The sequence below is a fragment of the Lactuca sativa genome, chromosome 2 (assembly GCF_002870075.4).
Source record: "Lactuca sativa cultivar Salinas chromosome 2, Lsat_Salinas_v11, whole genome shotgun sequence".
Lineage (NCBI taxonomy): Eukaryota > Viridiplantae > Streptophyta > Magnoliopsida > Asterales > Asteraceae > Lactuca > Lactuca sativa.
In genome coordinates, this window is record NC_056624.2 from 189,246,840 (window position 1) to 189,270,972 (window position 24,133).

Below are 24,133 nucleotides of genomic sequence, written 5' to 3' on the forward strand. Positions count from 1 at the left end.
AGACTCTTGACCTTCAGATCAGTGGTCTTTCTGGCAAGAGCATCCATAAGAGAATTTTCAGCAGCAAGATCTGCGTGGAGCTTAGTCAGACGCTCCTCAATCGTCACCTTAAAGGATGAGTTGTCGTCTGAGAGAGATTGACGAAGAGTGGAAAATGACTTCAGTTCTGAGGCAACTGAAGTAGCCAACGTGTTGACGATGGGGTCAAGCTTTGTTTTGGTGGCTTCGGCAGTTCCCTGTAAAGACTTCAACAGAGAGGAAGCATCAGTAAATAGTTTTTCGACTTTTTCGGTCGCAGCCTCACAGGCTTTGGTGGATGCAACAATGGCGGCAGTAGTTGAGCTAACTGAGGCTTCATGAGCCTTAGTAAAAGCGTCAACTATTCTCTGAATAGCAGCTTCAGATATGGAGGACTGTGATGAAGAAGAGGAGGCGATGAGCGAATCTGTCTTTTCGTGAAGCTCCTTAAGATGCTTCTTGGTAACGGGAGCATCATCATCGTCGTCACTCTGTACCTGAAACAGACTGTAATAGACCGAATCAAATGTCATATCCTCCCCGTCGAGGAATGGTTCTTCGTCCTCTGCTGCCTGAGCAGGAGATGAGGGTGGAGGTGAAGGTGGAGGCTCGATAGTTGTAGTAGGTTCGGGTTGGGAAGTAGGGTTGGTAGTTGGAGTGGGTTCGGGTGCTTTAGTAGGAGCCCCCATATCAGATACGTTCGTTCTAAGTTTAGCAGTGGTTGTGGTAGCGTCTGTAAAAATGGGAGGGGGTACGGGGATGGAGGTAGGTGGTATTTGAGTGGTGGAGGTTATGGGGGGAATGGAAATAGGAATAGTAACTGGTGGAGAAGAGATAGGTGAAGTGGAAAAGTGAACTTCTGGGGTAGGCGATCGTGGAGGAGTGTTGCCACGAGGAGACTCATCAGAGTCTTAATTATCTTCCTCAGATTCGCTTGAGGAAGAAGCTAAGATCAGCTTTCGCCTTGGTTGGGTTTTTCTCTTCTTCAGCGGAGGGGATTGGGCAGCTTTGGTAGTTTTGCGTTTCTTAGGAGAAGGGCCTTTCGCTCCCTTGCCAATCTGCTTGTCTTTGCCTTTTTCATTCTTCTTTCCCCTTGGGGCAGGCTTATCAGCTTCATGGATGGACTTGATCATCTCAGGAGTGAGCTCTCTCGGACCAGAGCGACGAAACTCCTTGTAGGTTTGGATTATCCGGCTGTCTGCAGGAACATCTCCATACATCGACTCAGGGATAGAGCCAATGAATTGAAACTTGGATGCGTCGGAGACAATGATCTTCATGGTATGGAAAGTACCAATCGAAGACATTGGAGAACCAGCAACAATGGGGACGTGGTACTTGTCCATCACCCATTTTGTAATGAGAGTCCAAAAACGAGCATACGAAATCTCGGAATGCCGAGAAGTAGAAGCCAGACTCTGAATGAACCGCCGGCTAATGCTGCCATAACACCGACCCATAATCCAGGTTGATACCGTTGTAGACCCCATATAGAATCGTGATGAACAGACGACTCGCTCCGTCTGATCCAGCACTGCGTTCAGACAACCCTTTGAACAACACTGTAAACAACCCATTCCACTGAGGAGGCAAGCACGATTTCTTGAACTTCATGACCGTTGTTAGCACCTCAGTATACCCCATGTTGTAGAACATAGAGAACATGTGACCCATCGGAATCGATTCAGGGTTAACCCTAGATGAATCAGGTTCAAACCCTAAAATTGAGCAGAATCATTGCTTGGAGATTGACGCCTTGTGATCAAGCACGTCGAAGAAGATCCTGTCGACTGACTTATCGTAATGAGCAGTGGAAAAAATCTGAGATAAGAACTCCATAGGAACTGCTTCAGCTTTGGTGAGTGCAGGAGCAAGTGGCGAGTATTTGAGGCACTCGATGATCGGGAACATGAAGGCATCGTAGACCTGAGGAGTAAGATCAATGATCAAACTCTGTTGGGGACGAATCGGCAGGATGTGGGAAGTGGCATGAACTGATGATGAATCCTCCATTGTTGTGAAGAAGTTGAGAGAGATGATGAACAGTAGAATACATGAAGAATTCCTTGCTCTCTGAAATTTGGGTGCAGTAAAGAGGTAAACAATGGTTGAAGTTACCTTTTATACTATGGGTAGAGGAGAGAGAAGAATCTATCCCAAATCTTCGAAGAAAATAAGAGTTTTTCGGAAGTGATTGATGCGTGACAGTTGGTAGCATCGATGATTACGCATGAGAGAGAATGACAGTCCCGATTCACACGACTTCCCATCAGGCGCCGTTTTTAAACGAAACGGTTCCACTTCGTACGCCTGGCCTCCAAGCGCTGTTTGAAAATCAAATCGATTGGACTCCTGCTTTAGTCAGCATCTTATCCTTTTAGATTAAACGTCATCTTAAAGAAAAATTGACCACGTGGATCAATGTGAGCCACAACTCTTTTATGACTTCAAATCCCATTTTAAAAAATATGCCTTGTAACTAATGAAACCAGAATTTTGGAAAATCAAAAAGATTTTCATGCTTAGTGTGTAAAAGAAAAAGAAATAAAGCAACACATATGAGGGAATTTGTGATGTCAGTAAAGACACGAAAAAAAGGATCCCGGGCACGAATCTCTTCCTTCAAAGTCAAGAGAGACTTTAAAGTGTTTGTGTGGTTTCCCGTTGAATAACGATCAGACACTTATTGAGAAGTGTTGAAAGGCTTCTTTTAATCAGGCTAATTTGGGTGGCTTTCTCTTCAGTTCAGAGTTCCTGATCTTGATATAAGACAGTAATCGAACGAAGTACTTGTGAGACCAATGTAGTCTCTTGAACAAGTAGGTTTGAAATATTTTAAGTGGCAATGAAAAATAATTTTTGTAAAATCTCAAAAAATTAAAACTGGATTCCAAGGGAAGAAATGTTATGGGATTTAACAATTTCATAGGAATCACACAAAAGAAAATCAGAGATTTTACTTTCCATCCACATTGATAAGTCCGTCAATTCGTTAGTGAAAGCTAGAGCAAAAGTGATTGTTCACCGTCAATGCATAGTAGGTATTGAATTGTGGGTTTCACTTAGTACGTAGTGACACGAAGCTAAGATCATAAACACAGAAACTGTGTAACCATAAACCTTAGTGGTAATTTCTAAGAGTCTCAAGGGTTACGTTTATGAAGCGAATGAGATGGAGAAAAGTAGTGTAGATGGTGAAAAGAAAAACCAAAGTACCTCTGCTGTTAAAATAAGGACCAAGTAGAAAACACTTATCTCATGTGAGAGGAGAGTTAGGTAGCTCATGATTAGAATAAATATGAAAGCCTAATTGGGAAGACAAGGTTTGTATGTACCAAGTCAGTAAGGCTATTATTCAGAATCAGGTGAGGCTTTGGACACATGCAACATCATGCTTCTAGGGACACTTAACTAATGAAAGATTTTTCACACAAATAGCCACACAAAAATAAGATATAAAAGAAATATCGTACAAATAAAAATGAAAAATAAAAAATAAAAAAATGTTTTTGGAGTTTTTGATTTCAAAAAAAATGAGACACACAAAAAATTTTGGAACCGAACCCGAGCATTCGGTCTATTTCGGCTAAAAAAATTTGGAACCGAACCCAAGCGTTCGGTCGATTTCGGTTGCAAAGAAAAATAAGTTTGAAAAAGAAAAGAACTTTGAAAATAAGAGAGAAGAATTATAGAAAATGATACAAAAGATTGACAACCAAAGAAACTACCTTTGAGTGATGAGCGAAGATCAGATGAGAGGACCGAACCCGAGCGTTCGGTTCATTTCGGCACACAAGTGACCCGAACCCGAACATTCGGTACATTTCGCTTCCGACTTTTAATTTTGTGAAGTAGTCTTTGGTACTGACTCTGATTCCATCATACCAAGCCCTTGTAGAATTTTATTGAAAGATGCCTCAGGAAGAGCTTTGGTTAAGATGTCAGCCAGTTGATCAGTGGTTCGAACAAAGTGAATTTCGACGTTCCCATCTTCCACATGATCCTTAATAAAGTGATACCTCAGTGTTATATGCTTTGTCTTGGAATGTTGCACTGGGTTATGACAGATCCTAATTGCACTTTCTGAATCGCAATATAGTGGGATCTTTTTCATATTGAGTCCATAGTCCCGGAGCTGGCTTTGGATCCAAATTACTTGAGATGTACATGAGGCAGTTGCGATGTACTCTGCTTCGGCTGTAGATAGAGAAACACATGTCTGTTTCTTTGATTGCCAGCTAACCAACTTCCCGTCTAGGAATTGGCAGCCTCCAGTGGTGCTTTTCCTGTCTAAACCACAACCTCCAAGGTCTGCATCTGAGTAGGCTTGAACGAAGAAACCTGAGTTTGATGGATACCATAAACCGAGAGAGGTAGTTCGTTTCAGATACTGGAGTATGTTTTTCACTACAAGCATATGTGGTTCACGAGGATTCGCCTGAAACCTAGCACAGTAACACACAGAAAACATTATATCAGGCCTGCTAGCAGTGAGGTACATTAAAGAACCAATCATCTGTCGGTATAGCGTAATATCGACTGCCGGTTTTTCCAAGGATGGTGTGAGCTTGGTGCCGAACGCCATTGGAACTTTAACCTTTGAGTCTCCCATCATGCCGAATTTAGCAAGAAGAGTCTTGGTGTATGCTTCCTGGTTGATAAAGATGCCTTTAGGTCCCTGTCTAATATTTAAACCAAGGAAAAAGTTAATCGGACCCATTGAGCTCATTTCAAATTTAGTCTCCATCAACTTTCTGAATTCAGCTGTTAAGCTAGGATTCGTTGAGCCAAAGATGATATCATCGACATAGATTTGAACAATCATAAGGTGGTTACCTTCCTTCTTACGAAAGAAGGTTGGGTCAACCGAACCTTGTTTGAATTTTGACATCTTTAAAAACTTGGTTAGCGTTTCATACCATGCCCTTGGTGCTTGTTTCAGACCATAAACTGCTTTGTCCAGAATATAACAGTGATTTGGGTACTTTTCATTGACAAAACCAGGAGGTTGCTCCACGTAAACCGTTTCTTCAAGTTCTCCATTCAGAAAGGCGCATTTCACGTCCATTTGGTAGACCTCGAAGTTCTTGTATGTAGCATAGGCCAGAAATATTCGAACAAATTCCAGCCTCGCTACCGGAGAAAAAGTTTCCTCATAATCAATTCCCTCTTCCTGGCAGTATCCTTTCACCACAAGATGAGCTTTGTTTCGAATCACATTGCCTTCCTTGTCCATTTTATTTCTGAATACCCATTTGAGACCAACAACTGAGGCATGTTTAGGAGTTGGAATGAGGCGCCATACCTTGTTTCTTTCGAACTCGTTGAGTTCATCTTGCATAGCTTGAACCCAGTTAGAATGATCAAGAGTAGTATTTACTGTCTTTGGTTCAACTTTTGATACGAAAGAATTATACATGCAAAACTCTACTTTGGAGAATAGAGATGTTTCCTTTGCCTTCAGTTGAGATCGGGTCAGGACCTTTTCAGAGACATTACCCACTATCTGAGATACAGGATGATCTCTGGTCCATTTAACAAGAGGAGGGTAATTTGGATCATAGGAGGGATCCAAGTCAGCATTGACCATTTCTTCCAATTCAGATTGACTATCGTCGTCGTAGAACATATCGGAGTTCTCCCCCTCGACTGATGAGCTTTCAGGTGTAGCTGGACTTTCTGGTGCTACAGGACTTTCGGGTGTTGTCGAGCTTTCGGGTGCTGTTGAGCTTTCGGGTGGAACTGGAATAGAATTCTCCCCCTCATGTTGTGAGCTCGGTTGTTTTGAAGAAGGCGGATTCTCCCCCTCAACTGAAGCGCCTTGCTGAGGAGGTTCATTTGGAACTTGTTCTCCTTCACCCATTCGTTTGGCAGCATCTTCGACAATTTGCTTCAGATGGTCGACTTTGTTGTCTGCTGCCTTGGCTTCTGAGAGAGTAGCTTTCTCAGGTTCATCGATTAGTTCCACAAACTGATCGAACAGATTAGCAATCGAGGCCGTGAATTGACCTGTTTGAGTGAAAATCTCTCTAATTGTTTCTTCAGTTGCTTTTAGCTTTTTGATGTAGTTACCATCGAAAGTCACATAATATGTTTCTTCGATCTTCCTAGAGCGCTTATTTAAGACCCGATAAGCTTTTGAAGTAAGAGAATATCCCAGAAAAATTCCTTCATCAGCTTTAACGTCAAACTTGTTACGATGTTCTTTGGAGTTGAAGACGAAGTATCGTGAGCCGAACACATGGAAGAATTTTATGTTCGGCTTTTTGTTATTGATGATCTCATAAGGAGTAAGAGAGAAGCGCTTGTTGAGATACGACCTGTTCTGTGTGAAACATGCTGCAACAATAGCATCAGCCTAGAAATATAATGGAAGAGAAGCGAAACTTAGCATCGTTCGGGCCGCCTCACACAAGGATCGGTTTCGTCTTTCGACAATTCCGTTCTGTCGAGGCGTGTAGGGGGCTGAGAAGTTGTGACTGGTTCCTTTTTCTGCCAAAAAGTCTTCAAATTCTTTATTCTTGAATTCCAGTCCATTGTCGCTTCTGATGTTGCGAACGACTTTTCTCAGTTGCACTTCAACCTGCTTAATAAACATCTTTAGCTTAGGAGTAGCCTCAGATTTGTGCTTCAGAAAGAACACCCATGTAAAACGTGAGAAATCATCAATAATAACAAGAATATACTTGCTACCGCCAATGCTTTCGATTGATGATGGACCACACAAGTCAATGTGAAGCAACTCAAGTGGTTCAACAACTTTTGTGTTTATAATGGATGGGTGACTTTGACGACTTTGCTTCCCCATTTCACATGCAGCGCACAAATGTTCTCGATCAAACTTGAGCAATGGGAGACCCCGAACATGACCTCCTGTGACAAGCTTGTTGATGTCTTTGAAGTTGTGATGTGAGAGTCTTCGGTGCCACAACCAGCTTTCGTCAGAATGAGCTTTGGATAAAAGACATATAGCTGGATTTCCTTTGATTGGTTTGAGGTTGAGAGGAAACATTTCGCCTTTGCGTTCTGATTTGAGAATCACCCTTTTTGATTTCTTCTCTATGATTTCTGAACCTTCATCATCAAATGAAACCTTGAGACCGGTACCTCCCACCAGTTGAGACACACTGATGAGATTATGCTGTAGCCCTTCAACGTACGCCACCTTTCTTATTGTGAAGTCTCCATTGGTTATCATCCCATAACCCTTTATCGTTCCATAAGAGTTGTTGCCGAACTTGACATTCCCACCATTCTGAAGAGATCGAAACTCTGTTAGCTCTTCCTTCCTCCCTGTCATGTGACGTGAGCAGCCACTGTCAATGTGCCATTCTTCGTCGAACTGCTAGTCACTTATAACCTGCAAAAATTAAGCAAATTTAGGAACCCAAAGTTTCTTGGGTCCACATGAGCCTTTCACAGGAACATGAATAGTAAGAGAAACATCAACAAGATATGTTCTTTTTATTAATGTTGTTTCATCTTTTCTTTTAATAGTAAACACTTTAATTTTGTTAGGGTTAGCAATAGTTGGTTTGGTTTCAGGTTTTGGTGTTTGGGCCTTAGACTGCTTTCGGTCTTCCTGGACAGAGGAAATCTTCGATTTTCCTTTCAGGTTCATTGACGATTTAGAGTTTTGTACAGGAACAGAATTGGGTTTAGAAGAGAATTGAGAACGAGAAGAATTAGAATGAGAATTTCTTCTGACTTGTGGTTCTAAATGACCCTTTTGTTTATGGTCATTAGAGGGACCGAACCTGGACGTTCGATAGCTATTGCTTTCGGGACCGAACCTGTCCTTTCGGTTGCTGTTGTTCTCATGACCGAACCTGGACGTTCGGTAGCTGTTGCTTTCGGGACCGAACCTGTCCTTTCGGTTCTGTTCCTCATGTGGCCCGAAATCCTTTTCTTCTGACTTTGAATCTTTATCATGATAGGAGAAATGGGCGTTTTGAGATCGCCAAAACTGCTTTCGCTCTGAGAGATTCTTTTTGTTTCTCAGATTCCTTTGCTGCTTTTTATTTTTCACTTGTTTCGGCTGTCTGTGAATGTTAGCCTTCTGTTTCGGCTTCTTTTCAGCCGATTCACTTTTCACAGATGATATTTCGCTTGTGGAAATGACTTCTTCTATAGGTATTTCTTTTGTGCCACTTGTGCTTGGTACGTCAAAGTTGTCAGGCTTGTTCAGCGGCTCTGGTACATATCTTCCTTTTGTTTTCCAGGACGTTCGCTCTGACAAACCAACTGTTTCGTCAGCGTTATCGATAGGAGCTGACCAGAAGAACTCATCACAGCCATCTGCATTATCTTCGTTCACTATGGCAGTGAGTTCAGCTGTTTGATGCTCGGTTACTCCTGTGACCTTATACACATGATTTGGTTTTGTTCTCACCTTTTGGTACACAATAGCCTTTTCTTCAAGAATCGAAGACTTATTTTGGGACAAACGAGCGAACTCCACAGAGTTTTCAGAAATCGGATTTTTGTGGTTTTCGGGTTCGCTCTTGACAAACTCAGAACAGTCGACTACATCCTCTACATAAATTTCACTCATATCATCGTCTTCATTAAGTTCAGATGCGTTTTCAACATCAATTTTATTTTCTGAACTTAAATTAGCATTCAATGAGTCGAATTTTTGTATGGTTTCGGTCCTTAGTTTCAGTTTATTGTTTTCATCCAAAAGATTTTTCAGCAAGTCCTTATGGTCTTTGGACTTTATAAAAGATTCTATTTTGTCCAGACCATACATGTAAGTGGGATTCACATCATTATACGATACAACACTTTCACAGTTGTATGCCTCAACATCGATTTCATCCTCCTTAAACTCAAGGAAGGGTAAAATCATGCGATGTATTTTCTGCCCTATTTCACAATTCAGATGCAGTTGAGTAATGTTAGCATAAAGTCTTTTAGCAATCAAACAAAAAACATTTCTTTGTTTTAAAAGTTTAAATTGTCTCTTTGTAAATAAATGTTTTCATCCTTAGACTTAATCAACTCTGACTCCTATGCTCAATCCGCATCTTTTGCTCCTCACTCTTGGATGACACCATGCTTATTTGGCCAGTTAGGTTAGAATTGGTGACCCATGTTTGAGTTAAACAACTATCCGGATTTGAGATTCTTGAATTTAAGTTATTTAATTCCTTTTCATATGATTTTTGTGGAACTTTGAACGAGATAAAAATAGATTGTACCTTTTTGATCAATTCGTCAAGTTCATTGATCTGCACACTGAGAGGTTTTGCTGTGAAGCATAAGTCCTCTCGCTCCTTGGTGTCCTCATTTCCACCATCTGTATTATATCCCCTCATGTGAGATACGTCAGTCACCATCAAACACTTTCCACCGCTTTCACCACCCCATCATCTTCTGAGTCGGTTGACCACACCTGCATGCCACCGAACTCGTCATCCTCTGCCGAACCCTGTACAATAAGAGCATTCCTAGAAGGGTTAGTAGCAGCTTTCTTCCTCTTGATCTCTTCCAGCTTTTTCATCAAGACAACCTCTTCATCTTTCTCCTCATCCTTCTATGCCATTTTCTTCAGAACACAATCTTTGGCATAATGGTTCTTTCCTCCACAGTAGTAGCAGTTGACACCAGAATCTCCTTCAACCTTCGCCTCTTTCTTTGGTTCCTCAGTCTTCGACTCCTCCCTTACCTTTTCTGAACTGTAGCTTCCCTGCCAATTTCGGTTTTTATTGGTAGGAAACCTCTTCTTGATGAACCTTTTTGGATTGGACACCATCATAGCATAATCTTCTGAGGTAAGATCGTAGTCCTCCAGGTTTAGATCTACATCTTCTACTATATTCTTGCTTTTGGACAGGAGGGCCGAGGAACCCAAACTTGAGACCAAATTCTTCTCTTGCATCACTATCTTTTCTTGGGATTTCAGAATTCCCACCAGTTTCGCCAGCGAATATGACTTGAACTGCTCGTGAGCTTTAACTGTAGACACAACAGCTCTCCATTTAGATCTTAAGTCATTCAAAAAGGTGACCTTCTGTTCAATCAACTTCCTTTCGATATCATGTTTGTTCATCTTGCTAAGAAGATGATTGAAGCGATCAAACGTCTGAGGAACGGTCTCATCAGAATTTTGTTTAAATTCTCCAAACTCAGACAAAAGCAAAGTCTGAATAGAGTGCTCTAAATCTTCATCTGTGGAATACAGCTCTCGCAGCCTATCCCAGATTTCTTTAGCGGTACTGCGGGAACTCACCAACCTAAACGTGTTAGATTGAAGAGCGAATCAGATCGGTCTTAATGCTTTGATGTTGCACTGAAACTTCTCCTTTTCGTCTTGAGTAACGTCTTTTACATCTTTTAACAGATCATTATATTCTTTCTGAGTTTTAATGATCTTGGATGTTCCTGAGTGAGCAAATGGTCCAAACACAATGGCTTCCCAAATAAGATACCCATTATCTTTAGATCCGATGACATAGTCTTCAAAATGACGAGCCCAAACTTCGTAATCCTGGGTGTATAAAATAGGAATCTTCGTCGTTGATCCAATACTGTTTGAGATGTTGGTAGGATTAGATTGAGAATCGTCCATGCTTGATTGTTTAACCTGTTTGAAAGATCAGACTTGTAATATGCAGTATTAGGGAAAACGAATAAATAATGAGATACGTCAATTATGGAGTGACGGCTCAATAAATATCAGTTAATGCGGAATAACCCTAATCACTTCTTTCACAGAAGAGATGTGTATGAATTACACAGCCTCCTGCTCAAATACCAATTGATGAGTTTATAAAACTCTTTGATCGATTAGATCTTTATAACAGGCAAACAAATAAAGTAAAAACAGTGAAATAAAAACACAAGTATGGATCTAAATGAGTCGAATGATTAAAACCAATCCTCAGCAGAGCTCAATGAAGAACTTCCACTGTAGAGGATTCTAGGGTTACAAAAGATAAGAACGTAAACGCTATTTAAACTCTATCAAATCTTCTCTAATCTATTTATAAAGAATGCATGCAAGCATCTATATATAATAACCCTACAAATAACTCACGGATGGACAGGCCCATACCGGAGACAAAATTGGACTAGCTAATGAGCCCAAAGACGCAACACTAAACTGGGCCTAACACACATGAAGTATCTATATATAATAACCCTACAAATAATTCAGTGACCGAAATGTTTTCAGAACTCATTGTTTCTCTACGCTTCAAAGCATCAAGTTCTTGAATTACATCAGAAAGACTAAGATGATTGAGATCTTTTGTCTTCTTGATGATCGCCACGTTCATATCCCACGATTTCGGAAGTGAATTCAACAACTTTTTGTTTATCTCAGATTTGGACAAGAAGATCCCAGCTATATTCATCTCAGTAGTGAGTGTGGTAAATCGCTGCAACTGAGTTTCGAGGGTTTCTCCAGGGTTATAATCGAAAATGTTGAAATTTTGTCTTAACATATCCTGACGACTCTCTTTCATGTTTTCAACTCCCTCGTAGACCTTAAAATCAATTAAAAAAGCACAACTAGAAGATAAAATAAAACTTAAAAGTCAAATTTAAAAAGTCAAACTCAAAAGTCCAACTTGAAAAAAAAATCAAACTAGAAAATCAAACCGAAAAGTTAAATTTGAGAATTTTAAAAATTAAACGAAAAAGTCAAAGTTTAAAGACAAAGGTCATACTTGAAAGTCAAAGTCAAAATTTGAAATAAAAAGTCAAAAATAAAAACAATTTATTATTATTATTATTTTATTATTTATTATTTTATTATTATTATTATTATTATTATTATTATTATTATTTTATTTTGGATGAAAATATAATTTAAAACTAAAAGAAAGCGAATTTTGGGTTAAAAGTGTAAAAAATGTGAAATTAGGAATGAAGGGAACAGGATATGTTTTAAATTTCGAAGAGAGGAAACAAAGGACTTGGTAGCTGAGTTGGTAAGGCGCTTTTGTTCTTGATCTGGAGGTCGTGGGTTCGATTCCAGGCCACACCAAAGTCGCTCCCCCTTTTTTTATTGAAGCACTGATGCGAGCTGCTGCTTAGCCGGCCACTGAGCCGAGCCGCAAATTCCGAGCCGAGCTGAGGCCGCAAACTCCGGCCTCAAACCTCCGGCAACTGTGAACAGTTTCCGGCTGCAAATTCCGAGCCGAGCCGAGGCCGCAAACTCCGGCGACCGTGAACAGTTTCCGACCGCAAACTCCGGCAGTGAACTGTTTCCAACAGTAAGCTCCAGCCGTAAACCCTTCAAAGATTACGTGAAAAACAACGTTTTTCACCTCTTTTTGCTTCAAAACTCGATCAAAAACCCGTTTTTATGAAAAACGCGAAGAACAAACACCCCTTATTTTTCAGAGTATCTAAAAATGCAAGAATATTTCGAAAATAAGATTAAATTATGCCCCAAATCTGACAAAATTGACTGATACAACTTGGCTCTGATACCAATTGTAAGTCCCTAATTTGTCCGTGTATCAATCAGATGCATTTGACGCTGCAGAATCCCAATCAAACGGATGATGCCAGATCACAATAAGAAGAGAAGGAGAAGAAGAATATTAAGAATCTTGATTGTATTGATGATATGAATGAAATTCCTTACAATAGATTCTTTCACACAATATGCTCTCTCTTCCTCTCTCACTTGGCCGTACAATCTCTAGGGTTCATCAAATTCTACTCCTCACCCTAACACCTATATTTATACTTGGAGAACATGGGCCGGATAACATGGGCCGTAAATGGGTTTACGGCCATAAGGTGTTTACGGTCGTAAACTCAACCGTAAACATGGGCCGTAAACTCCAGAAATATTACAGAAAAATATAATTTCCCAGAAAAGCAAAGTATAAACCATATTTTGACCCAACAATAAGCAACAACCTTATACCCCCTTATAGACCGACTTCGTGAATGAGGCCTACTAACGGTAAAACGACTTTTTCTTATACATATATAATTATTATTAAACTTATAATATTATATAGTATAAGGGTTGAATTTTAACTTTTTAAATTCTAGGGGTTGGAACTAAAGTTTTTAAAGTGAGTTTACACGTTCCAAAACTTGAGGGCAAGTTTTGTAACTTTCAAAACTTTTCATCTTTCATAACTTATGAGTTAATGGTTTAATAAAATGAGAGAATTTTCATTTTATGTAACCTATGTGTTTAATAATGGACTTTAAAATAGTGACTTTTGCTAATCCATAACTTGAGGACAAATTATGGATTCCATTAAAACACATAATGATCAAGAATTAAACTAACAAGCAAGTTACAAATAATTCATATGATCTTCTAAACTCATAAGTTCATGAACATGCATATCAACAATTTCAAGAATCATAAAATAACCATATAAAACAAGAAATTTTGATAATAGCTACTGAAAATGGATTAGCATAACCATTACACCATCTAAAACAAGTTTTATAACACCAAAACAGTGTAGGGTAATGTTTCTAGTCCATTTCTAGCAGCAAAACTCGAAAATCTGCATTCTGGAGATCCTACTTGTCGAGTGCACGAACCTACTCGACGAGTAGGATGAATTTACTCATGGACTCGTCACGTCTCCCTATGGACTCGGCGAGTTCATGCTGCAAAATGCAGAAAACTTGAGTTTTTTCAACAATTTGCATCAAGTGTCAAATAAACAAGCCTAGGCTCTAATACCACTGTAGGGTTTTGAGCATTCTAACACTCCTATGGTGTACATGCAACCCTAGAAACCTTGGATCTATGTTTTACTATGATACATGCAAATTTGTTTTTCCAAGGTTCTTAACCTAACTAGCATGGCATGGGGAACTTTTAAAACATTATAAGCTAGTAGAGTTACATACCTTTTAGTAGTGGTTGATTGCTTGGAGTTTGAGAGCCTTGCACCAATAATGTGGATGCCTCAAATGGAAGTCAAAAATCACCACAAACCTTGGAAACTTGAGAGAATAGTAACACTCTTCTTGAAATAGGCCCTGTTAGTTTTCACACAAAAACTAGTTTGATTTCAAGTGCCAAGGACTCTTTTATATAGTGTGGTGGATTAGGGTTACATCCATGTAAACCCTAATACCCATGACCTTTCATTTCCATGAGATCCATGGGTTAAAGCTCCATAGACTATCCATAGACTTACCAAGCAAGCCTAGCCCATTCTAAATAAGCACTTAGCCCACACTATATAAATACAAGAGTCCAATATTTAATTAGTCACACTTTCGATCACTAAATTAATTTTAGATCAATACTAATTAAATAATATGATTTCTTATTAATATATTAGAACTTATAATATATTAATAAATCATAAATTATATTATTCTTAAAAGATTATCCATATAAATTGTTCGGGTGAAGTGCAACCGAAATGGACTGTGCCGGGTCAGGTCAAGTACATCTCAAATATAGTTATGGAGTTATACACCTTATCCAACAAAACCCTAGCCAATTTTGGTGCTTCCTAACCTCTCTCTCATAAGCCTCCTCTTGCTTTTGGTGTTTGTGACTCATTTAAGGTATCATATTTGAGGTACTAAGCTCTTGAAAGTCCAAGTTCTACAAGCTACAACAAAGAGGTATTCATCTAACTTGTTTTATGTTGCAATTCTCAAAATTGTATGCTAGTTAGGGTTCATGCTTTGGATAACTGAAAATTGTATGTATAACTTGAGAAAACTTAGATCCAAAGCATTAGGGTTGTATGTGCACCATAGGATTGTTATAGTGCTCAAAACTCATCAGTGGTATCAGAGCCTAGGGTGCTTTCTGTTATATTGATGCAATTGTATTGTTCTCAAAGCTGGAAAATTTTCATTTTTGGCCTCTGACTGCTGGATTCGACGAGTCCTATGAAGGAACTCAACGAGTAGAGCCAACTTGATGAGTCCATTGCCTGACTCGACGAGTTGGATCATCTGTAGGCAGAATTTTCGAGTTTTTAGCTAGATTTGGATTGGTATCACTACCACAAACTGTTTTGACTGATAAAATACAATTTTACTAATAAGGTATTGATTATCCTCATCCAATTAAATGATGGTTGTCAAATTTTAAGATAATTACTTGATTTTGTGAAAAACTAATTATTTGTAGAATTTGATTTGAATCATCTTGCTATATGAAATTAGATTAGGTCAATTTTGTGATATAGTTAATTATATGATTAATTTAATTGTTTTCAAATTGATCCAAGAGTTTTGAAAAGTCTCAAAATTTGCCCTCAAGTTTTGGAATTTAAAAAAATTGGTAAAAAGGTTTTAATTTTGAAATATTCAAATTCTAAACCCTAGAGTTTTAAAAGTGTAAAATTCAACCCTTATACTATTATAATATTAAAAGCTTAATACTTATATATATATATACATATATATATATATATATATATATATATATATATATATATATATATATATATATATATATATATATATAAGACAGTCAGTCCTACCGTTAGTAGGCCTAATTCACGAAGTTGGTCTATAAGGGGGATATAAGAAAATTGCCTATAAAATGGCGATTGAATGGGTGTCCACTCTCACCCACTGCTTCCTTGACTAGTGGAGAGTTGTTAGCCGAATGGGTAGGATAGGACATTAATTCTCATTAAAAAGTATAATGATAATTATAAAAGTAACTAAATGTTTTTCATAAATTCCCAATCTTAGTTACTTTAGGAAAAATCTGAAAATAGTGTTATTCCATGAGATTGCACTTTGCACCTTGCCAAGTCGTTAGTGGAGCGTGTGTGGTTAACTGGCACACTAATATGGACTAACAAGGGTGGCAAAGGGTAGCTCGAGAATTGTCATAGATCAATGGAGCGTGTGTGGTTAACAGGTACGTTGATTAGGTGGTAAATGACTCGAGAGTGCCATGAAAATTTGCATGGTTATTCACACCTTGTTTGTGATCCTCAGTATCCCAGTCACAAACTTGAAGGGCATAATCAAGATTTAAACATGCCATTGAAAGGTTCAATAAATCGCAAAGAACTAGGAATTTCATAAAACTTAATTCTTTAAAATTTTAGTTTTGGGTGGTGAAATTGGTAAATCGTCATTTACCTACCTTCAAAATATTTTGCAAATGGATTACAACATCCCTCTTTCGAATTGTGAAATATTATGATGGGTCCTAGCCTTAATATTTCATTTGGGTGTTATATTAAGGAATTTCTATCTAATGAAACTTGTACTTATTTTCAGATGTCTACTTCAAACAACGCTTCAAACTCAAATGCTTCTGGCTCTTTCTCCCTTATGAACTTATGTGGGAGGGTCATTTTCGATGGCTCGAATTTCAATAACTGGATTTGAAACATTCGCATGGCCATTCGCTATGAGGAAAACGAATATATCCTTGACAAAGAGCTAAAAAAGATTGATGAAGAAACTGCTACTCCTGAGCAACTAGCTAAGTATAGGGCTCATGAGAAGGACGCGACAAAGGTGTCATGCAGCATGCTAGCCACTATGACTTTTGAGCTTCAGAAGTCCTATGAGGACTTCTGGCCTTTCGAGATACACCAAGACTTGATGGAAAGGGACCATCAGAGTGCTTGACAAGAAAGGTATGAAATCATTGCCTCCTTGATAACAACAAAAATAAAGAATGGAGAGTCCATCACAACCCACTTGCAAAAGATGCAAAGATATGTGGACCACTTGCTAAAGTTGAATGTCAATTTTGACGAAGAGTTGGCTATTGACATTATCCTAAACTCCTTGCCTCCTTTTTATGATCAGTTCAGAATGACTTATCATATGAATACGAAGGAAGTCACTCTAAGCAAGCTTCAAGGCCTACTGAAAACTGCTAAAAGTAGTTTAAAAGGCAAGTCTGTTGTACCCACTCCTATTGCTGCTGCCCCAGTCCTGAGAATTGAACATGGGAAGGGAGAGAAGAGGAAAGCTTCCTCAAAGAATCACAATGGAAAGTCTCATGATGGATCCTCTTCTAGTGGGTCTAAAGGTGGTTCTATTGCCTCCTCATCCAATCCAAAGGAAGCAGAGTGCTTCCATTGTCATGAAAAGGGGCATTGGAAATGAAGTTGCCCTAAATAGTTGCAGGACATTAAGGATGGGAAGATAAAGCCCCCTTCGTAGGTATTTACACTATTTAATCTAATAACTCATCACATGCTAGTTCTTGGGTCCTTGATACAAGATGTGGTTTTCACATTTGTTCTGAATTGCAGGGTCTAAAAAGAAGTAGGGATGTGGAGCATAGGAAGATGAACTTGATCATGGGGAATAGGAAAGCGTCGCCTGTACCCAAGATTGGAGTTTATTCTTTAATGCTTAGTAATGGGTTAGGGTTAGACTTCAATAATTGTTGCTACTCGCTAGATATGGCGTGAAACATTATTTCTTTTCATGGTTTGTATAAACAAGGTTTTAGATTTTCATTTAACAACGAAATTCGTTCTATAAATGCTTTTTGTAATGGTAAATTTTATTTTGAAGCATTGCCTTGTAATGGTGTACATGAAACTGTGATGGTTGTAGACAACTTAGGAAATAGTGTATTGCATATTGATTCGTCCAATGGCTTGGACAACGCATGCTTGTGGCATTGTCGTCTTGGCTATGTCAACAAGAAGCGCATAACCCAAATCCAAAAGGATGGAGTGTTAGAGTCATTTGACTTGAAGCCGAATGACACATGCGAATCGTGTTTGCTTGGAAAAATGACCAAATCAGGTTTCACTGGTACTTGTGAAAGAGGTGAGGGTTTGTTGGATCTCATACACACCGATGTGTGTGGACCCTTCAGATCCGCCACAAGGGATACTAACCGCTTCTATGTAACCCATACTGACGATTATAGCAGATATGGATATATCTACTTAATCAAGGACAAGTCGGAAACCTTTGAAAAGTTCAAAGAGTTTAAGAAAGAAGTAGAGAATCAATTGGACAGGAAGATAAAGATGATACGATATGATCGAGGTGGTGATTATCTTAGTATCGAGTTCCACAACTATCTTAAAGAATGTGGAATTGTTTAACAATTGATGCCACCTAGGACACCGCAGCTTAATGGTGTGGCTAAGAGGCACAATCAAACCTTGTTGGACATGGTTCGCTCCATGATGAGTCGAGCTTCATTACCTATCTCATTTTGGGGGTATGCCTTGGAAACTGCCGCCCTATCCTTAATCTAATCCCAACTAAGAAGGTTGCCAAAAGACCTCACAAAATGTGGACAGGGAAGGTTCCCTCGTTAACGCATATCAAGGTTTGGGGTTACGAGGATTTCGTAAGACGAGAGACTCACGGCAAGCACGATCCTCGTAGTGAGCGTTGTATTTTCATCAGCTACCCACATAAATACTTTGGATATTTGTTCTATAGACCTAGTGAGAACGTGGTCTTCGTAGCACAGAGGGGTGTCTTTATTGAAAGAGAACTCATATGCCAAGAGGATAGTGGGGGGGGAAATTGACCTTGAAGAGCTTCAAGAATTAGGCGATGAAGGAACCTCTAACACTAGCAATCAACTTGAGGATGAGATTCCTGTTGAACCAGTTGACGAGTCCACACCTCTGAGACGTTCCAGTAGAGTTATTGTTGCACTTGTGTTGACAATGTACCAGGTCGTAAGACGGTCGGGTGCAAGTGGATCTTCAAGAAAAAGATTGGCATGGATGGGAAAGTACACTTGTATAAGGAGCGATTGGTTGCGAAGGGCTTTACTCAAATCCTGGAGTTGACTATAATGAGAGCTTCTCACCAGTAGCGAAGTTCAAATCTATAAGGGTTATGCTAGCCATAGCTGCATTTCATGATTATGAAATATGGTAGATGGATGTCAAAACCACTTTCCTTAGTGGGAAGTTGGATGAGGATGTTTACATGAGTTAGACAGAGGGTTTTGTAGATGTGAAGTACCCTAATAGAGTGTGTAAGCTTGAAAAAATCCATTTATGGATTAAACCAAGCATCTCGCAGATGGAATCTTTGTTTCCATGAGAAAGTCAAAGAGTTTGGATTTTCGAGAAGTGAGGATGAGTCCTGCGTATATGTCAAGGCTAGTGGGAGTATAGTTAGATTTATGGTATTATATGTGGATGACATACTACTCATAGCAAAAGACGTTCCAACCTTGCAGGAGGTTAAGTCCTAGCTTCAGAAGTATGTCGCTATGAAGGATCTCGGGGAAGCTGCTTACATTCTAGGGATAAGGCTATTGAGAAATAGGAGTAAAAGACTAATAGGACTTAGTCAAAGTACCTACTTAGACAAGGTGTTGAAACGTTTCAACATGGAGAATTCCAAGAAAGGAAAATTTCCTATCCAGAGATGAGTCGCATACCAAACTGAGTAAGACTCAGAGTCCGAGTACCGAGGCCGAAATAGCAAAAATGAGTCGAGTACCATATGCTTTTGCCGTTGGCTCGATCATGTATGCTATGAAATGTACTCGCCCTGATGTGGCTTTTGCTTTGAGCATGGTTAGTTTATATCAAGGGAATCCTGGTAGAACTTGCTACATAGCAGTAAAGAACATTCTTAAGTACCTGCAGAGGACTAAGGACTGGATCCTTACCCTCGGTGGGAGTGATGACTTGAGAGTGACAGGGTATAGTAACACCTGTGACAACCATCAGTTTCTGGTCAAGTCAAAGTCATACAAAGTGGATGGGTCTAACTGGTCAACTCAACCAGTGCTTGTATGTTAGGGCTCAGTATATGTTTACTAATATACAACTCTCTATTTTAATACAAAGTATCACTCGAAAGTTTCATTATTCAGAAGTCGAAACCCTGAACAGGGTGAGTGATGCATCGACTCTATAAAGCGCTATTACGTACCCTTCCGGGGTGTAAAACACTCATAACTAGGTGTAGTGGAATTTATAATCCTAGCACTACGAGGAAAAACACTAATAATCTAACATCCCAAATTTCGAGTAAAAAAAATTCATTTTAATTAACTGAGTATAAAAACATTCTTAAGAAAACTACGTAGAAATATATCATTTCGTAAATCAACATATCATGTCTGAAAACCTAAATCATAAAATAGCAACATGTCCAAGTACAATCCCAGAATATCTCAAGTCTGGAAAATCAATATGAGTGTATATGATGTGCTGCTACCCCGCCAGCTCCTTCCCCTTCGCTGAAGAGGTACCTGAAACCGAAATTGTAAACTGTAAGCACGAAGCTTAGTGAGTTCTCCCATCGTACCACATACCATACAATCACATAGCATACATAATTCCGGGCAATTATGGGGTGCCCAACCTACCCGGTACGGCCATTCTGGGGTGCTGACCTACCCGAAACTACCATTCTGGGGTGTCGGCCTACCCATGTCAAGCCATTATGGGGTGCTGACCAACCCATGTGAAACCATTCTGGGGTGCTGACCAACCTGTCGGTCCTAACAACCGACCCTTGGGGACTATTCCACCCCTACTACTACTATCACATATAACATATCATGCCATCATATAAACATATCATCACATACTATTAGACATATCTTGGGTGCCTGACCTACCCTTCGGTCCTAACAACCGAACTCTACTACTGTCACATATAACATATCATGCCAGCATATAACATATCAAGTAGTAGAAAACCTAGATGATATCACAAAGACGATCATCTAACATACAACTCCTACTGGTGGGCCGACATTGTGGCCGTAGACCCACCGCTACTGGAAGGTAACTCACCTTGAACGAGTAGCTGTTGATAATCTGCGCGGGAAATCTCTGTCTGCTGCTGCTCTGGAAATCCTCCGGCTATAACCCCCACAAAAACACTTAGTCAGAGTCTAATATCTATTCTTAGGGTAAAATGACCATTTTACCCCTGACCAAGTTAAAGTCAAAGTCAACTTCCAGTTGGCCTGACTCGCCGAGTTGGGCTGCCAACTCGTCGAGTTCCTATCCTTTTAACTGTCCTCATCTACGACTCTACTCGTCGAGTTTAGGAATAACTCGACGAGTTCTCCTTCTATACGAACATCGAATGAACCTTCATCCGACTCGCCGCATTGTATGAACAACTCGTCGGGTTAATCCTTATCCTATGAACCAGCCCTGTCCTCGACTCGCCGAGTTGTATGAACAACTCGTCGAGTTCATCTTCAGAGTTGGGAGATTTCATTGGACTCGCCGAGTCGGCTCATCCACTCGTCGAGTCCTACGAACTCCATGACTATGACTTATCCCAATACATTTGGGTTACTCCCCTGGACCCTCTAAAACCTTTCTGACACTCAACTGGGTCTCTTTGAATCTTAACAGAAAAGAGAAGCCTAACCTCGAACTCGCCGAGTCCCAAGAACGACTCGCCGAGTCAATACTTTCCAAGTCTATTACTTCAATTTCTGGTGTACAACTCTTGTCCAAATGATAGATCTAGGTCCCTAAACTCGATCTAGCATGTAAAGTTACAAACTTTAAATGCATGCACGAGACTTTGAGCCTAAAAGGCTCTAAAAGAGACTCTTAAGTTGCATAGGGGATTCCATGGGTGCAAAAGCAACCCTTTTCTACCTTGTAACTCCTTCATGGACCTAGATCCGAAGCATCAGCCCCCAACCATGCTTGCAATAATGGTTGGTTACCAAGGATGGCTTATAAAAGCCCTAAATCTCCCCAAAAGAGATCTAGCAAATGAACAAGCAAGGTATCAACTTTATACCTTCTAGGAACTACAAATGATGCACAAACTTGAAATCCCTTAGTCTTCTTTGATTCCTCTAGGATTTTCCTTATTCTTTGAGTTCAAAATCACCAAAAAACACCACAAATACCTTAGCTCTTTACACAAACGGTTAGGGTTTGCTATGGGGGGTTTCTGGAAGCAATAGGGACGAAGTGTGGCTGGAAGAGATGCGTAAATAGGGTGCAAACCCTTAGATTAGGGTTTTGTCTAGTCAGAGTCTACTCGTAGAGTCTGGGAGCCGAATCGACAAGTCCATCATTTAAATCCCGTATCTATTCCACTTCTACTCGACAAGTTGGGCCTTTAACTCGCTGAGTCCCAAGCCAAAAATGAAAAATACTTAAATAGAAAACATACCAGGAACTAGGTGCTACAAATCTCCCCCAGTTATTTTAGACTTCTTCCTTGAAGTCTACTGCTCGTTCCTGGAAAAGCTGTGGGTAATGCTCCATCATCTCATCCACCGGCTCCCAATTCCATTCTGATCCCTTCCGGTGTTGGCATTGCACCGTCACCAGCTTGACCCTCATGTTCCTCAGATCCTTCAATTTCTGGTTAAGGATCACCACATGTCACTCAATGTAATTCAGGCTGTCATCGACCTGAATATCCTCTAAAGGTAACACTGCCGAATCGTCCACCAAAAATTTCCGTAACTAGGAGATGTGAAAAGTGCTATGAATCTGACTGAGTTTGGCTGGCAGGTCCAGCCTATATGCCACTTTGCCCACCCGGGCTATAACCCTGAAGGGTCCGATATACCTGGGACCCAACTTGCCTTATTTCCTGAATCAGGTGACGCCCTTCCATGGCGACAAATTCAGGAGAACCATATCCTCGACCTGGAACTCCAAGTCTAATTGGTGCTTCACGGCATAACTTCTCTGCCGATTCTGAGCAGACTGAAGCATGCTCCGGACCTGCTGAATCCTCTCTTTTGTCTTGAGCACCACTTCGGTACTCCCCATAACCCTCTGGCCAACCTCACCCCAACATATCGGGGTCCTGCACTTCCTCTAGTATAACATCTCGAAGGGAGGACGGTCAATACTCGTGTGGTAGCTGTTGTTGTACGAGAACTCAGCCAATGGGAGGTAAGTATCCCAACTACCATAGAAGTCTAACACACACGTCCACAACATATCCTACAGAGTCTGGATGGTCCGCTCGCTCTGACCATCTGTCTGCGGGTGAAATGTAGTGCTAAAGTGCAGACGAGTACCCAACTTGTCATGGAATTTCTTCCATCACCTAGAAGTGAACCGAGCATCCCTATCGGAAATCACGAAGACTGGCACTCCGTGTCGAGCCACCACCTCTCGAATGTAGATGTCGGCCAACTTCTCGGCCGAGATACTCTGCTGGATCGGTATGAAATGGGCACTCTTGGTCAACCGATCCACGATGACCCATATGGAATCCACTCCCTGCGCGGTCCTGGGAAGTTTGGTGATGAAGTCCATGGTAATATCTTCCCACTTCCACAGGGGAATATCCAACGGCTGAATCTTGTCGTGTGGCTTCTGGTGCTTGGCCTTGACCTTCCTGCAGGTCAAGCATCGCTCCACATACCATGCTACATCCCGCTTCATACAGGGTCACCAATAGTCTAGACGAAGATCCGTATACATCTTCATCACCCATGGATGAATGGAGAATCTGGATTTGAGAGCCTCTTCCATCAGGACCTGGCGCACACCCCCGTGGTATGGAACCCACACCCTGTGGTGTAGTGTCAATAACCCTCGGCTATCATAGTCGAAGGAGGAAACATGACCCACTATACGCTCGCAATTTCGATGTTCCTCCTTCATGGCCTCCTGTTGGGCCTCTCGGATCTGCTCCAATAATGGAGTCACTACTGTCATCCGCATGCAAATGTCTCGGATCGGCGCTGCCTGGAGGCTAAGCGCATCGGCCACCACATTGGCCTTCCCTGGGTGGTAAAGGATGAAACGACCCAAAAATACGACCCAAAAATTTCATTTTTCAATATAACCAAAAACCATAAGCTGAGTGTCATATCATAAAACCATACGTGATGTATCCCAAACATAATAAAAACAACACTGTGCGGAAACTATATCATATCCATGTCATATAAAAATCACAAACTAAATCAACTCCCAGGATAAAAGCTGAAGTTGTGGTGTGTGCGATGCCATCATCCCGAGCTCTTCCCTCTGCTAGCGGAGGTACCTGAAACCAAAACTAAAATTGTAAGCACGCAGCTTAGTGAGCTCCCCCAAACTACCACACACCATACAATACATATAAAGCACATACAAGGCCTTGCCCACTGCATCAGACCGAAGTCTGGAACTAGCTGCATCGGACCGAAGTCCGGAACTGACTGGGACCTTGTCCCCTGCATCGGACCAGAGTCCGGAACTAACTGCATCGGACCGAAGTCCGGAACTGACTG